The sequence below is a fragment of the Mus musculus genome, chromosome 4 (genome assembly GCF_000001635.26).
Source record: "Mus musculus strain C57BL/6J chromosome 4, GRCm38.p6 C57BL/6J".
NCBI classification, from domain to species: domain Eukaryota; kingdom Metazoa; phylum Chordata; class Mammalia; order Rodentia; family Muridae; genus Mus; species Mus musculus.
The window spans coordinates 142,071,113-142,088,302 of record NC_000070.6 but is presented as its reverse complement, the minus strand read 5'-3'; the positions used below and the strand labels follow the sequence as shown (position 1 = coordinate 142,088,302).

Genomic DNA, 17,190 nt, shown 5'->3' with positions numbered 1-17,190 from the left:
CCTTCATTTGGGTCTGGAAATTGAACTCATGTCATCGAGGTTTTGCAGAATGCATTTTACCCATTGTGCCATCTTGCTGGCCCATGAGCACATTTTTTTTTTAAATTGAGTAGATCATTTTCTTTCCACTGACACATAATCAGAAAAGGGTCTAATCACTGACCAGTGGCAATAGATGGTTCTTTTTTCTTTTTCTTTTTCTTAGTGAGGTTTTGGGGGTTGGGTTTTTTTTTTTTTTTTTTTAGTTTTTGATTTTTGGTGTGTGTACCACACAAAGTTATCCTCAAAAAGGGTGACCCTGATCTTCTGATCCCCCTGCCTCAGTTCCCAAAGGCACTGGGGTTACCTGCGTGCATCACCAAGCCCCGCTAGACACTCATTTTCAAGCATCACGTGTCCAGAGTTCAAGAATGGTCCATCAGACAAGCCCGCTCTAAAGAGTCCTGTGTTCCCGAGTGGGCAGTTCAGGTCTCAGCAACTGCAGTTCAGATGTCATGGGGGCTCACACAGAGCATCGCATCCTGCTGCTGCCTCTGATACTCATATTGATCCTGCAAAGGAGAGTATTCTTAGCATCACTATTTTTATTCTGTCTTCTTCTCGATGTGCTGAGGATGGGACCCGGGGCCACACGTAGGCTACGCATTTCATTATTGTAATCGTCAATACGAGACAGGGTATTACACGTAGCCCAGGCTGGCCTCAAATTTAGCTGTATACACAAGGATGACTTGCAGTTCTGATCCTCCTGCCTCCACCTCCTTAGTGCTAGGATTTCAAGAGTGTGCCACCCCACTGAGGCTTATGCCCTGCTGGGAAGAAACGCAGGTAGGGCAAACACTCTACCACTGAGCTACATCTTCAGACCCTATTTTAAGACTTATTTAACTTAATTAGTTTGTTGTTTTTGGAGAGAGTTTCATTAAGTTACTCAAGCTAGGTCTGGAGATGCAGTGTAATGGAAAAGTACTCAGTTCCCATACATGAGGCCCACGTTTCGACACTCACTGATAACAAAAGAAGGTTGCCAAGGTGACCTCAAATGTGCCATCCTCCTGCCTCAGCATCTGAAGTATCTGGGGCCATAGGCATCTGCCTCCTGTGTACCTAGCCAGCATCACTGTTTTTACATTTAAAGAAAGAAACTGAGGCCCAGAGAGAATAAGACATTTTCCCAAGGTCACACAGTTCAAAATGGCAGAGAAGCCAAAAAAAAAAAAAAAACAATAAAGACAGATCTGATGAAATCTTATCCTCTTTCTAAATCCGTGAATCAAGCTATATCCTGGTGTCTCTTGAGAGAAGAGCTTTCCAGTGGACTGTCAGCAGAAGGGCTGGTGAAATCAGCATTGGCCTATACAGCTGAGAGGCTAGATGTATCCATTCCCCGTGGCTACTGTAACAAATTGCCAGGAACTGCTGCAGGGCTTAGAGAAACAAGGTTACAGTTTTGGAGGTCAGGTAGCAGCTTCTCCCAGGCTAAAATCAGTAACAAGTGTGAGGACCCTTAGCAGGTGGGAAGTCCCTTCTGGGCTTTCTACCACATAATCTATTCCTATCATTTCCAGCTTTTCTAGGCCGCTAACATCCCTTGGCTGTCACAGGATCCCTTTCAGAAGCTTTCTCTGACCCCTTCTTCCCCTGCAACATCTCAGATACGACCGACCCTCCTACCTTCCTCTGACAAAAGCCCCTGTGACCTCTTTGGGTGACCCTGATCTCCAGATTCACAGCTTGATCATACCTGCAGTCTACCACCTAAGGTCCTGGGTTCCGGAGACTTGAGATGTGAACAGCTTTGGGCGCCCATTATCCTGCCAGCTCTTGGAAATTCTAGGTGTGGGTATTCTGAGCCAGGGCTGCAGAGACAGCCCCAGTGCTGGCAGATCCAAGAATAGAATCTTCTCATTTTTGAGGCCTCCCCTGAAAAGTCAGAAAGATCTTCCTCTTAGTGCTCTGTGAAGGTTGGATGTTTGCAGCACAGGATTCAATAGACAGCATCCATTATCCAACCCCAACCCCGATGTCCTGTGATAATAGATGCTCTGGCTAGGGTTCCTACTGCTGCAATGAAACACCATGACTGTGTGTGTGTGTGTGTGTGTGTGTGTGTGTGTGTGTGTGTGTGTATTTGGCTTAGGCTTCTACATTACTGTTCATCATTGAAGGAAATCAGGCAGGAACTCAAGCAGGGCAGGAACCTGGAGGCAGGAGCTGATGCGGAGGCCATGGAGGGATGCTGCTTACTGGCTTGTTCCTCATGATTGTTCTGACTGGTTTCTACAGCACTCAGGACCCAGAGGTCCCCACAATGGACTGCACACACACACACACACACACACACACACACACACACACACACACACACACCCTACTAATCACTAATTAAGAAAATGCCCCACAGACTTGCCCACAGCCTGATCTTATGGAGGCATTTTCTCAGTTGAGAATCCCTCAACAAATATAACTATAACTTGTGTCAAGCTCACATAAAACTAGACAGCACAATAGGTAATAGAAGTCACTGTTTGAGATTCGCATCTTTGGATCGTTTCCCCTAAGGACACATGCCTCCGGTCCTGGTGAGGTAGCAGCGTGGTGGGATAAGGAGGCAGGCAGCTCCTGGGTGGGAAGAGGTAAGAAAAAAGAAACACATTAAGGCAGAAGGTTGGACAGTGTGCGATGCGACTCTTTTAGTTTTCCTCTCAGCTCAGCTTTGGCTGTTAAGTCCTTGGTCTCTCCCCGCTTGGAAGAGACAGACCTGCCCAGCTAGATTAGATGCGGTGTAGGGGCAGGTCTAGAGCTGAATCCCGGCATGGAAAAGTACCAGTATTCCTTGCTTCCACCTCTGGGACTCTCTGAATGACCTGCCTCGAGTCTGTCAGGGTGAAATGCAAACTATAGGCCCGGGCTGTGCCGGGTGGAGAGGTTGAGGGAGAATGTTCAGGAGGCGAGGCGGGGCGGGGCGGGGGTGGGGTCACCCAGGCCGGGTTCAGAGTAAGGACGTGAAATGTTAGCAGTTACTCTTGCGCTCCGAACCTGTTTCCAAAAATGCCCTTTTCACTTCCCAAATCACAAGCCATTTCCCAATTAATCCCTTTCTATCAGTGCAAATAAGAAGTAGCAGTGTATAGAGTGTGATTGGACTCCGGAAGTATACAGCTCGGGAAGTATGTACCCAGGAATTCCAAGTGAACTTGGCTGCAGCCAAGCTGTGCGGTTTATCCAGAAAGCGGACTTTCAATCTCTCTCTCTCTCTCTCTCTCTCTCTCTCTCTCTCTCTCTCTCTCTCACACACACACACACACACACACACACACACACACACCAGTAGGAGGCGCCTTTTAACCCCAGCCGAATCCTCTGACACCCGGCTGCCCAGGGACTTCTCAAGCCTTGAACTTCAAAGAGCTGGCTGCGCACCCACGAAGCCACCCAGGTCGAGATTCAGAGCTGGCAGGGCACATAGATCTGTGCCTGGAGTCGTGGGGTTCCCAGGCAAACTTCCAGCCAGGTGAGGCGCCACTCAGTTCAGATCACCCTCCCCGGCTCCAGGCGGAGGGAGAAGCCAGCCTGTGATTCGCTGGAAAGTTTTCTGCCAAGCTGGGAACGCGCCCCTTACGGGAACACTCCCGAGCTAGACTAGGGCTCGAAGTGGCGATCCGGAGGGCGTCCGGGACACCAGAGAGTGGGAAGCTGACCGAAAGCGTGAGCTGAGAGGCTGGGAAAACTTCCCTTCCTTCCTCCTTCCCTCCTCCGCCCATCATTGGGCTTGGCTGCCTGGAGCCGCAGGAGCGGCGGCCTGCGCGCACAAGAAGGTGAGTTTACAGCCAGGTGAGGTCGCCGAACAGGGACTCCCAGCTCCCATTATCCCTCAAGTGCCCCAGTAGACAGCCATTCCCCAGCCTCAGAGTAGGAGGTCCGGGACCCTGCACTGCGTTGCAGGGCCAGGCCCTCCAGCCTGCTCCGCCCCAGGGTCCGGGTCCCCGCCTGGTGGCGTAGGGCGCAGGGTGGGCAGGTGGGCGGTGCCTCCTGCGGGCGCCCTCGGTCCCTCCCTCCTGCTCTCGCTGCTTTGGGCCGCGCTGGCTGATCGCCACAGAGGTCCCCGGGCTGCGCGCCCTCTCCACGCTGTGCTCCCCGGCTCCGGCTCCGCGGCCCGCGATTGCCTGGGGTGGGGGTGTCGCGAAACCCCCAGCCCCGGGCCTGCGGACAGAGACCAAGCGTGGCCCTTTGCCTTCGGGGTGAGTCTGCGTCCTCGCGCCGAAAAGAGCACGGTAGGGCCCGGGTTGGGTATCCGTGCGTCCGGGAGCATCATGTCGGACATGTTCCTCAGGGGACTCCACTCCGCCCCCCCCCCCCCCCCGCACCCTCTGTAGCCGCACCCGGCTGATGTGGAGTTCTCCCGCCTCCCCGCGTCGCTCTGGCTTTGGCCTCGAGGGCCCCCTGTTGGCGGGGACAGGTTCCATCCGCTTGTGCCTGGACAGAGCACCTGGGCACTTTTGAGAGGAAAGAACTTGGATAGGGCACTGAGCCGGCCGTGGGAGCCTCTGTCCTAGTAATGTAGGGGTGGACATTGTGTATTCTTACTTCCTTCTGACTGTTACCGGATTAAGAAGCAATCGAGGGGTGGAGAGCCAGCGGTCCTCCAGGGTCCTTAGTTTCTTCGCCTGTAAAATAGGAGTGACTATAGGAGCCCGAGGAGCCCTAGGCTGAGGCTAAGTATTCGCAGACCAATGACTGTAAATTAAGTTACAGGGTGCAGGGGAGAACAAAATACCGACGACATAGTAAGTTTGCTTGTAATTGATATGAATGTTGTGGGTGCATTTGAGGAGGGAACGCCAAGTTTGATTTGGCCACTTTGAGAATTTTTTTCTCACGCACAAGGTAGGAGCAGGAGACCTGTCAGTGGGGGACCCTGCAAGGTGGTGGGTTTCTCCTCTGATGATATATGTGACCCTGAGCCAGGTCCTTGGCCAATATGGAAACTTAGAGATGAAGTCAGGAGTGGAGTGAAGGGGCAGGACCTAGGCGAGTTAAGCAGGCTTGGGGGGGGGGGGTAGGGATCCCCACCTGTCCACTTCAGGGCTTCCTCTAGTTCCTCTAGCTTTTGTTTTGAAAGCAAACTTGAAGGTTGGCTTCTTAAGAGAAGGGTCAAGAGCTTTCCCACTGAGACCTGTCATTCAAAGGTCCTTGGGGGGAGTTACTCCTTTCCAAATATCTCCCTCAGAACCAGATCAAAGGTTCCCCCAACCCAGACAGAAAGAAAAGGGTGAGCAGAGAAAAAGAGACTGGTGGCCATTCTGTTGGTCATTGGGCATCACCCAAAGCCAGCCCTGTCTAATTGGGAAATCAAGGAAGTCAGCGGTAGATATGACAAGGGCTGTGTGATGATGGTGAGCCAAGTCACCTCACCCCCTCTGAGCCTGTCTCCTCCTCCAAGTCTGGAGTGCCGACCTCCTGGACTGCAATAAGGCTTTGGTGGCACACACTCTGTAATTACTGTATTAGGGGGGCTTAGAGAGAGACGAAAGTGGGTACTGGTGTAGTCATCAGGACGTTGGTATCCCTGGAGGACAGGAGAGAAAGATGTCAGAGCAGACGAGATGACAGGAACAATAATATGGAGGTCTATAGGTGTGCGGATGTGCTGGCTGGGGTACCATTTGAGTAGTGTGCATGGGTTTGTGAGCAGGTTGAGGGGAAAGTTAAAGGTCTGGGGGTTTACGATGAGATGGACTGGATAGGCAGTAGGGTGAGGGAGCTGCGGGGACGGGGGTGGAATGGGACCATCCCACAGAGGTGAGCAGAGGTAGACCAAGCATTTTGTGTAAACCAGGAGCTGCCGACAGTGGACATTGTAGACACACATCCTATTCTAGGTTTTAGGGCAGGGAGTCGTCTGACCTTACCATTCAGATAATTCTGGTGTGAGGGTTGGGGCAGTGGTCTCAGGAGTAGAGTACTTGCTTGTGATGCAAGGCCCTGGGTTCCATCCCTGGCACTGTACAAGTCACAACAACAGCAATGAGACAGTCTTAAACTTTTATTCAAAAAGACAGCCAGGAGCAGGAAATCTGGCTCTGGACAGTAGAGACACTGAGGGGCACTGTGTAGGAGACCATACAGGAGGCAAGGATCAACTTGTGACCTTCACATGTGACTGATGATCGAGGGCATGATCCCTGGACTCTGTAGGAGGCCCAAATGGCTGCTCTCTTTCCTACCAGAGAGCCCATGAGTTCCCAGGATATTGTCAGAGCCCCGGACCCTCCAGCGGTTGCTTGGGTTCCTGACGTCACAGGTTCCGGGCCTTCTCTGGCCACAGTGAGAACAGAAGAGGCCACTCCTGCTGATGTCCTCCAGGAGCAGTGTGGCCTTTCGGGTTTTTTGGGGTGGGGCCCCTGATGTACACCAGCATACTTCTGCATTTTTGCCCTTCCCTGTTCTGAGTGAGGCTGGCAGGGAACCTCTCCCGTCTCTTGTTGCAGTTGCAGATCAAAAAGAGATCCCAGGGCGGATTCTAGGGAGTCAGCGGCCCTGGGAAAGTTCCAGGAGCTTCCGTCTCTCCACGGGGCGTGAGGAATCTGCATCTGGCTGGCTGCTTCCTTTCACTTTTATGGTCAATGCCCTGGCACTCAGGGATACATCCTGCACTTAGCAGCCTCGGAAACACCCTCCGTGTGTGTGTGTGTGTGTGTGTGTGTGTGTGTGTGTGTGTGTGTGTGTGTGTGTGTGTGTGTGAAGTCTCTCATTGCCTGGAGGCAACAGGAGGATCCTGGAGTGTGGCAGGTGGAGGGGAGCGTCTAGCTGTCCGTACACCACATCCATGGGACCCGCTCATGTAACTCAGAAAGACCAGAGACCTGCAGCAGATAGGTGCGCATCTCCCTTCTGGGGTCCTTCATGCGATCCTGGGGGTGGGGCCTGGTGGTCACATGGGGGACAGCTTGGATGATTCCATAGTTTCTGGGTCTTTCTGGACGTTCCATCTACTCCTGCTTCCTCCCAGCCTGGACAGGTGGCGCAGCCTAGCATGGCCTGACAGTGTATTCTCCCCCCCACCCCCCCGCCCCCGCGCGCGCGCATCCCCTCCTCCAGCCCTTGGCGCCAGGCCTCCTCTCCTGGGAGCTCTTGTTTGGTTTTCCTTCCCTGCCACAGGCCAGGCTGCCCCGACCATTTCCAGATGGTCCAAGACAGGGGCCAGAAATCTCACAGGTGGGTCTGTGCTAAGCTGTTGCAGCCACCACACCTTGGGTTGATTCTCTCAAGCCCCAGCCCCATCTCAGAATGGCAGCTTGGCCCTGGCACTCTGCCTGCCTGCCGCCGTTCAGCTGTTCCTTCCCTCTGGCTCCTTTCTCCCCTGGCCTAGATTTACAGGCTCAGCTGCCCTCACATTTGCATGCCGGTCACTTTAGGACCTAGGATGTTGGAACCAGCAGCAGGGGGACCTTAGCTTCAGAAGTCCAATCTCCTAATCTTACCAATAGGGAAACTGAGGCCTGAGGAGAGGGAAGAGCATGCCTGAGATTAAAGCCAGGTCCAGGCCTTGGTTTTCCCAGTTCTGTCTTAGATGATTTATTGTTATATTTTATTTACTACTGGTGTGTATGTGTAGGTGCGTGCACGCCAAGGCATGTGTATAGAGGCCAGAGGAAAACCTTTGGCAGTCAGTTGTCTCTTCTTCCTTGATTTCTGGGGGGGATGGGAACTCAGGTCGTCAGCCTTGGCAGCAAACATCTTTACCTGCGGAGCCATCTCACCAGGCTGTCTTGGATGTTTCTCAGAACCCTCCTGTTTGTTTGTCTGCTGTGTGACAATCTCACGGAGCCCAAGCTGACTTTGAACTCTGTATGTAGCTGAGGGTGGCTTCTGGTCCTCCTGCCTCACCTCCTGAGTATAAGGGCTATCGATATCCAACACCACACCCAGCTTATGTGGGGCTGGAGCTGGGGCCCCTTGCTCGGGTTTACCATTGTCAGATCCTGTCTGCTCATTGTCATCTGGAAGGGGGCTGCTGGTGACATGTCTGACACTCCCCTCATCCACTGAGCCATACAGGTGTCTCTGCATCTGCAGACTAAGGAAACCGCTGCTGCTCCAGATGTCAAACACACACATGCCTTGTAAGGACAGGAAGGGACTGTGTCATAGACCCAGCAACACTGGCTGTAAAGCTGGCTGAACTTACTCTGCAGTGCTACGTCTGGTTTTGCATCCTGAAGGGACAAGTTTTCCCCTACACGCTCCGACATGCTAGACTCATGACCTTCTAAATGGTGGCGATCAGCAATTCAGGAGTCTGCCTTTTAGGGTCAGTTCAGTCAGGACACTTCCTTGACTCTAACACAATTCAAGGTGCATGGGGCTTCGTGGTCCACGTTTCCGTGTGTGTCGAGGAGACATCTGATCCTCATGAGGTCTTTAGAAAGAGGAAGCTGGCATTTGGATGGGGCTGCTGGGAGCCCAAGGTCACACAGAGGAAGAGTCTAATTTTAGCTGTGTTCATTTTAAGCCAACCAGTGGTACCACCCCTGGTACCATGGCTTCGCCAGACTAGGCATCCCTGGGGTGCCTGATTTGGGCTTGTTCATTTCAGCCCTTCTTCTCAGGAGCAGGGGGCGAAAGTAGAGGCTGAAGAGATGCCTCAGTGGCTAAAAGCACTTGCTATACAATCATGGCATCAGATTCCTACTTTCATGTAACAGGCTAGGCATCTCTCCTTTGCTGGTAACCCAGATCTGTAGGGTTTACTGGCTTCCAGTCTAGATGAGAAAAACAAAAAAACAAAAAACAAAAAAACAACAACAACAAAAAAAACAAGAACAAAACCCAAAAAACAAAAAACACCAAGGTTCAGAGAGAGACCTTGCCTAAAAGAATAAGGTAGAAAGTGCTAAAGGATGACACATGGACCCTCTTCTGGCCTCTGCACATGTGCACTGGTACACACACACACACATACACACTAATGGGCACATAACACTTACATGGGCACACACACTTTAAAGATTTTTAAAAGATGTTTTAAAGAATCAAAGACCAAATAAAATGTTCGAGAACTTGCTTCCTGGGCAAGGGAGATCCTCCTGTGGGGATCAGACTTCTGGGAAGGGACATTTGTAGTACATTGGAAGTCCTGACCAGACGATAGGTGTCTTCCAGGCTAACACTTGTCCACTGTGGGCATCTTTTATTTGTTCGGGTTTATTTTATTTTTTGAGACTGGGGTGCCTCGTATCCCAGGCTGGCTTTCATTAGCTATATAGACAAAGATGGCCTTGAACTCCTGACCCTCCCGCCCCCACCTCTCCAGTTCTGAGATGGCACGCATGTGCCACCGGTTTATATAGCATCTGATCAGTGGGTTTGACGGTCAGTTAAATGTTCTTGCCCTGTCTTTATAAAAAGTGAATGAGAGGGAAGACTGGAAATCTATATGCACAATTTAAAAAAAATTTTTTTTATTTATTTTTTGTCTGTCTTGGAGGAGTTGTGGGGTAGGTGTGTAGTTGCCATGTCTAGTTTATAGAGGTCAACGTTAGCTCTCTCCTTCCGCCATGTGCGGCCCAAGGATCAAACTTAGGTCAGTGAGCGTGGTGGCAAACACCTTTACCTTCTGAGTCAATTCACTGGCCCAGGAAAAGTACTTTTCATTAAATTTTATTATAGTAGTAGTAGTAGTAGTAGTAGTAGTAGTAGTAGTAGTATTTTGAAACATGTTTTCACTATGTAGCCCTGGCTTACCTGGAGCTCTATGTAGACCAGGTTGACCTCAAACTCACAGAGATCCTCCTGCCTCTCTAGTCCTAGGATTAAAGGCATGGGCCACCACTCCCAGCATATTTTAATCAATTTAAAAATCACATTGTTATTATTATTATTTGTGTGTGTGTGTGTGTGTGTGTGTGTGTGTAAGAGAGGGGAAGGGGTACACTCATTCCAAGGTATGGCTGCAGAAATCAGAGGACAACTTTTCAGGAGGTTCTCTCATGAAATGCAAAGCCTGGCTTGACAGCGTACACTCCCTGGGTTTGGCAGTTCCCTTTTAAAGAATTCAGAGACCTTTAAAGTAAAATGTGTCACCAAGTGGCACGTCGTGTGGTTTGGTTTCACCCCACCTACCTTTGCCCGCTGAGCCATCTCTCGGGCCCAGGGGACGTCTGTGAGTGACTTGTGGTCTGAGCCAAGCAGCACATGTCGGTCTCTGCAGTGAGAGCTTTGGGCAGTCCTGCTCCGGGCTGCTGCGGTTTTTTTTGTTTTTGTTTTTTTTATGCTGCGATCCTGGGAACTCAGGATTCCTTGGACAGTTCCCAGAAAGCAGCTCAGGCTTTGCAAGGACAGAGCTCAGGGGTGGGAGGCAGGGCCAACAGGAAGGAGGAACCGCTTGCAAATGTTCCCAATATACACTGGCTCCCGAAGGTCCCTTTAAAAGAATTCGGAGACCTTAAAAAGTAAAATGTATTACAAAGTGCAGAACCGCTCTTCACGCAGCCGCCTCAGTTCTTCTTAGAAGAAACAGAGAGGCAGGAGTGGGTAGGCGCCAAATCTTACTTTGATGAGTGTTCCCAAATGGGGACAGTGATGGTGTTCCAAAGGAGGCTAGGCAGTCAGTGTGAGGTAGGGAGCTGGCCTGGAACCCACGTCTGCAGCACAGACTGTCTTGGCTGAAGGCCACACTGTGCATGCACTAGGAACACTCTTTAGGAAACCCCCGCTGCTATCTGTCAGCAGCCCTGCTTGTAATGCTGACACAAAGTTATCGTTTCATCAGGGCTGAAGAGACAGTTTAAGGTGATTAAGGGCACTGGCTGCTCTTGCACAGGACCTGGGTTTGGTTTGGTCTCCAGAACCCACATGGCAGTTCATAACAGCCTGTAACTCCACTTCGAGTGGAGGATCAGATGTCCTCTTCTGGCATTCTTGGGTACCTGCACACACGGCACACACATACACGCAGGCACTCGCATACAAGTCAATTAAAAATAAATCTGTTTCTAAAAGCACACTTGGTTCAAAGGCAGCACTTATCTAGCACCCAGGCATAATAACCTACTTCCTGCTTCATCTCTGCTTCCTCCTCCTCTTCCTTTAAATATTCTTGTTTTGTTTTTTGTTTTTTGAGACAAGGTCTCACACCTACTCCCAGGCTGGCCTCATACTTGCCAAGTTCCCCATCTCGACCTTGAACTCCTGAGCCACCTGCTGTGCTGGGTTTACAGACATACCCTCCACACCCAGTGTAGGTGGTGCTGGGGTTCAAACACAGAGCTTGTGCATGCTGGGTAAGCTCTCCTCCAGTGAACTATATCCCAGTCCCTGTCTGTCTGTCTGTCTGCCTGTCTGCCTGTCTGTCTCTCTCTCTTTGTCTCTCTGTCTCTGTCTCTGTCTCTCTCTGTCTCTCTCTCTCTCTCTCTCTCTCTCTCTCTCTCTCTCTCTCTCTCTCTCTCTCTCGTGTGTGTGTGTGTGTGTGTGTGTGTGTGTGTGTGTGTGTGTGTGTGCGCGCGCGTGCGCTCATGCGACCAGGATCATCAGCCTGACTTCTCCCAACATATGTTGGTAGAACCAGAACTCAAACTTCCCATGGTGGGCCAGTGCCTTTGCAATCATGGTCTCATGTAATACCCAGTTCTGAAAATCTCCAGAAGGGTCTGGTGTGTTCTCTGCTGGACACTTGGAGTAACTGCTGGGACTAAACCCTGGCTGGACCTTGCATATGCTAAGCGACTAAGCTACAGGTGTATATACTCTCAGTGGAATCTCACATTTTGGCTAGCTTCTTCTTCTTCACCTTAGGTCTGGAGAGGGGCTGAGAACCGACTCACCCTCTTCCCATGTGTTTTCCCTGCCCCCACTGTCTGGCTTGAGTAGGGTGTGGACCTAGACTGTTGCTATTCGGTGGAAGGAGCCTGATTTGTTTGTTTGTTGTTTTGTTTTGTTTTGTTTTCTTTTGTCTTGTTTTGAGACAGGGTTTCTCTGGGTAGCCCTGGGAACATTATTTTTAAAAAGCTCTCAACCTCTCCCTAGAAGAGCAATCCGAAGAGTCTTCAGGTCGCCCCGTGAACTGCTGTTTGCGGTTGGGAGTCATGGGTTGGAACTGCCTCTGCAGTTCAGCAGTGCAAGTGGTTGTCTGGGTTCCACGCCTAAGCATACGTAAGAATATTTGCATAAACAAATTGACAAACAAATGCATGGTTTCAGTCCTTAGTGACTGAGTCTGCTATCTACAGAGAGGCAGCCCCAGCTCCCAGGGACGCAGCCTATGGTCCCGAGGGCGACAGTGGGGAAAGTACCTCTAAGTTGGAATCTGATCTGGGGACCCGGGACCGGGAGGGAGCAGGGGTTAACTCAAACTCAAGAGTGCAGGAAAGAGCTTTATTTTATTTTAGAGACAGCATCTCATGTGGCACAGGCTAGCCTAGAACCATATGGTTGATAATGACCTTGAACTCCGCATCCACCAGCCAAGTGCTGAGATCTCCCACCACACACCTGTTTGAGGCTAGGCTGGGAATTGAACCCCAGGACCTCACGCTCGCTAGGCAAGCATGATACCTACCCGTGCTAGATTCCCCAGCCTGAGGGAAAGAACTCCTAAGGAAGTGGGGTCTGAGCTGAACTGGGAAGGGGAACGAAGTTCAGGTGACAGGCAAGCAACCTGGTGGATGTAGCAACAAGTTCCGGAAGTAGTAGAGTTAAGTTCCCAAGGGCCCATAGAGCTGGGAGGGTGGGCTGGAAAAAACCTACGGAATTTCCTTCTGCAACTTATTTTAGTGGTGGCACTCCCCTCCCACAAATTAAAATAGAGCTGAGATGCAATCCAGGGCTCCATTTTGGGATATACTCCCAAAAGAGTTGAGCTCAGAAGAGACATTTGTGTTCACTGTTATCTGTGAGAGATAGAACGTGGAAGGGGTGTTCACTGGCAGACAAACAGACGGAATGTGACCCGCTACCTGAGGACTTTGTGCTAAGAGACAAAAGCCTGTGAAAAGACAGGCCGGGGAGGGGGTTGGTTCTCAGCCTGTCATGCATACTCAAGGACCTAAATTGAGATCCTCATGGCAGAAGGGGAGTGCATTGCTGGTTTCCAGGGACAAAGGGAGGGGGACAGTGAGCTGCCCTGTGCTGGGGAGGGGTTCGGTTTTTACAGTGTGAAGAACTGAATGGATCCGTGTGCTGCCTGTCCCTGATGGTTGGCCTATGACATGAGTTTCCTTAATGCCAGCAAACGGCATGCTTAAAACTTGGTAAGGAGGCTGCTGAGATGGCTTAGTGGGTAATGAGCTTACCTAGTAGTCCTACCCCACCCCCATCCCCCGAATTCTGTTGCCAGAACCCATGAAAAGGAGGAAGCCACACTGGTGTCCTCTGACCTCCCACAGGTCAATAATATTTCCTAAAACTTGGTAGGATAATAGAGCTTATATCACAAAGAACAAATTTGTGCAGTAGAATTTTTCACAATAAAAAAAAAATTGAGGGACGGAATCATTTTGGGAACATGGCTCTGCATTCCTCGAGTTTTCTGACAGATCAGGCGAGGCTCTTGGTTTTGGGGCACAGGGCACACAGGAGAGGCAGTTCCTGTCTTCCTGGGGAGCAGGGAGGGGCCCGTGAACTAGGGAGCAAACGGTTGAAATTAGTCAGCAAGCCCCGCAGACAGAGCTGGGCTAGCATCTTCAGGGCGTTCTTGCAGCCTGCAGACAGGCCCAGGCAGCCGTCCTGGTTCTCAGAACTGGCCTCTTCAGAGACCCTCTGCCCTCCATCCTCCCAACTAATGATGGACCACTGCTCAACCCTGGACTTGACTCCCAGGCCTTGGTCCCAAGAAGCTGCGTTCTACTTCCTTCTTCCTGCTCACCCTGGTCAGGGAAGTCTGATGAGTTTTCACTTCCTATTTTCTCTGCTTTTCTGCCCAGATTGTCCAAACTATCTCTCCCCCTCCCCCTCCCCCTCCCTCTCCCCTTTCCTCTTCCTCCCTCTCCCTTCCTCCCTCTGTGTCTCTCTGTCTCCCTCCCTCTCGCAATGGAGAGAGGGTAAGTAAGAGCATGCCCACTACACTGCCTTCTGATTTCCTGATGTGAAACCATCAGCTGCTTCGTGTTTCTGTCGTGACCTCCCAGCCACGATGGGACTACATCCTGGAACTGACGGTTGGACTCAACCCTTCTTCTTTCCATTGCCTTAGTTAGCGTAGTCTATCACAGCAAATGGAAAAGAAACGGGGTCTTTTTCTATAGCCCAGGCTGGTCTGCAACTTGTGATCCTCCTGCCTCCGCCTCCTGAGAGTTGGGATTAGAGGTTTGTGCCCCTCTGATCAACTCTCACCCTTATTTATACCAACCACAATGTAAACACTGTAGAATTCTTAACCTGAATGGCTTAGGGAATAATGAAGAGAAGGAAAAGATCACGTACATGTTTAATATAGCCCCAGGTATATGTAGTTGGTTGAATCCTGGGATGCGGTTCCCGTGGATACAGAGGGCAGCTGCTCTGACCAGATATAAGTCACGGACATATTACCACTGAAGCTATGGGATTTGTTTGCATGGCTCAGGCCTTCCCAGTGCCATCTTTCCGCTCTGACAACCTAAAGCAGTACAGTGTATTTGTTGCAGCTCCTAAGTCTCTTCTGGTCCATTGGAGTTTTCAGATTTTCCTCGAATTCCCTGACCTTGAAAGCCAGGACCTGTGCTGGCCAGCACACTTAGTGTAGCTGTCCCTCAGACTGGGTTTATCCGATGTTTTCTCAAATCTAGTCAGGGCCTTTCTAGTTCCTGCGTGGAAGAGGTGCTCTCTCTGCACTGTATCAGGACCTGTAGGTTACCCATGTGACATTTTTCAGCCACGATGCCATGATGGCCTTGAACACTGGGTAAGTGGGTGTCTGCCAAGTAATTGCAACCCCCCCCCCTTGGCAAGGGGCTTTTAGGCCGGGCAGTGGTGGTACACGCCTTTAAACCCAGCACTTGGGAGGCAAAGGCAGGTGGCAAGGGGCTTTTAACATGGTGGCAAAGGCAAAATTATACAGGAAATGGTTGCTAGATTAGGTTTCTAAGATGAAAGCATTTGGTAAACTGAGGCAGTGTTCTCCGTGCACACCTAGAAAGATTTGTTCTCTAAACACTCACAGGAGCTCAAGCTGAATGCTCTTGTCCAGGCGTGGGACATAGATGATGCTACTGCAGTGGGCACAAGGGGAGACCTGGAGCAGCATTCTGCCTGATAGTATTGAAGGTCATGCCAATTCAGACCATACTACATCACGTAAGAACAGAAAGTGTTGTAAAGTCTTAAGGTAACGGGCAGGTAACATGGCTCAGTGGATGAAGGTCTCCAAGTCTGATGACCTGAGTTTAATCCCAGAGACTCACAGGGTGAGCGCAAAAGGCAACTCTGCAAGTTGTTTCTCTGACGTCCATGCGCATCATGACATTTACACGCCCACATATGTGTGAGCACACACGCACAGTAGATAAATAAGTGTAATAAAAAACCTTAACTTAAAAGTCACGTGGGCTCTCGGAGTGGGGCTCCGTTGACAGAGAGTTTCTCTAGCATGTACTAAGCCCTGGGTTCCATAGCCTGTGCTACGTGAGCCAAGTGTAGCAGAGTATGCAGGCTATCCCAGTGCTAAGGATCAGAAGTTTAAGTCTGAGGCCAGCCTGGGCTACATGAGACCCTGACTCAAATTCAGGAAGGAAGGAAGAAATAGCAGGTAGCACTTTCATGTGTTCAAGGTGGGAATGTAAATCGTTGGTATCAAAGGCTGAAAAATTAGATCTCCAAGCACCGGGGTTACAGCTCAGTAGTAGAGGGTTTGGCAAGCATGTGAAAGGCCCCACTCCACTTCCACCCCAACCCCACCCCCAAGGACTAAAAATACCCCAATATAAATATTAGGCCTCAAACCATGTTTTAATAAGATTGTATTATGAGGGGGGAAACAAAAAGAACACATGTTTTCACTATCGACAAGAAAGCCAGGGAGCCCCACAGATCTAATCAGTAATTAAGGACTACAGTGTAGTTAGTTTTCATTTTCTTTCTGCCGGGTTAGATTTACAAACTGGTATTTAATAAACAGACGTCGTTTGGTGGCTAGAGAAACTGTTTTCTTTAAAAAAAAAAAAATCTCTGTTTTGTTGTGTCTACTAGGGAGGGTGGCCTTGTGTAAGGGGCTTGGTGAATATTCCCGGTGGCTCCTTTGGAATTCAAACTCGGTCCCCTTTAAGAGGCTTAGAAAGCTGGGGTAGCGAACAAACCCTCTCCTAAAGTCTCCTGCCTCTGCAGGTGACTGTGTGTTTGTCTTTAGATAAAATGAACAAACCTGCATGGGTTTGGCAGTAATACTGCTAATGAAATAGGGCCGGCTCTTTCCTGCCCTGCATGGAAATTTAAGGGTCCAGGGAGAAGACCCAGAAGAGACCATCTGGAATCGATCATCCCTGGCCTTAAGCCTTTGCCTACCTTCCTGCCCCCACCAGCAGATGCGGTTGCCCAACTCCCCGCTGGGCAGGAATCTGGCTTCTTCCTCAATGCTAACTCCTCCCTTCCCATCCCAGGCCTGGAAGTAACAATGGCTTTTGTATAGTTCCGAAACTATGTTTTATCAACTCTGTTTCTTTACAAAAGTTGTGTGTACACATGAAACAATCGATGTCGAAGGCTATCTAACACTAATACTAAAAAAAAATCCCTTTTAATTTCTGGACGTCAACCAGAGGTACTCAGAGTTCCTGCCTCCACACAAGCACTTCCTGAAATCATCTAAACCATCTTCCCACTGAATGCTGCGTGTACCTGGTCGTACCTGAGCGCTTGGCAAGCAGAGCAATGAAATACTGCAGTTGTCAGAGCGCCTCAAAACCGTTGAGTCATTTTAAACGTGCTCTAACTCATATCCTGGTCATAGCGCCATTAAGAACCCCGGGAGTTAACCACCTGGGAGTTTTTTACGCCTAGACTTTCACGTCTGCCTTTTAGAAAGACAAGTCAGTAGCTTTCCTCAGATATTCCAAGAGGTCTGTGCACCCAAAGAAAAGAAAGGTCAGAACCAGGCAGGGAGGTCTGAGGAGCAAGCTTCAGGGATGTGGGTGACCTTTGTGCTGGGGTGACCTCTGGACTTTTTGCCAGCGGTTCCTATTTCTCTGATTGCCCGGCCGAGAGGCTGCTGATGCAATA

The 17,190-nt window shown here is 50.3% G+C and overlaps 1 protein-coding gene and 1 long non-coding RNA gene across 4 annotated transcripts in view; one reads left to right on the top strand and one right to left on the bottom strand.

Moving 5' to 3' along the window:
* Window positions 1-201: 201 nt before the first annotated feature.
* Window positions 202-4,005, bottom strand: Tmem51os1 (Tmem51 opposite strand 1). The gene is made up of 5 exons (NR_027137.1): window positions 3,329-4,005; window positions 2,490-2,622; window positions 1,745-1,923; window positions 1,009-1,427; window positions 202-551 (listed from the first exon to the last, which is right to left on the bottom strand). It is a non-coding gene; the product is annotated as a Tmem51 opposite strand 1 (long non-coding RNA).
* Window positions 3,375-17,190, top strand: part of Tmem51 (transmembrane protein 51) — a 53,939-nt gene continuing 40,123 nt past the window's right edge. Inside the window, exon 1 of one of the 3 annotated variants that reach the window (XM_006538713.4) lies at window positions 3,375-3,818. The gene's annotated coding sequence lies outside the window, so the exon portion shown is untranslated. Of the gene's footprint in view, window positions 3,819-3,851; window positions 4,275-17,190 lie in introns of those variants that run through there. The other 2 variants (XM_006538717.4, NM_145402.3) reach the window with 2 other exon arrangements.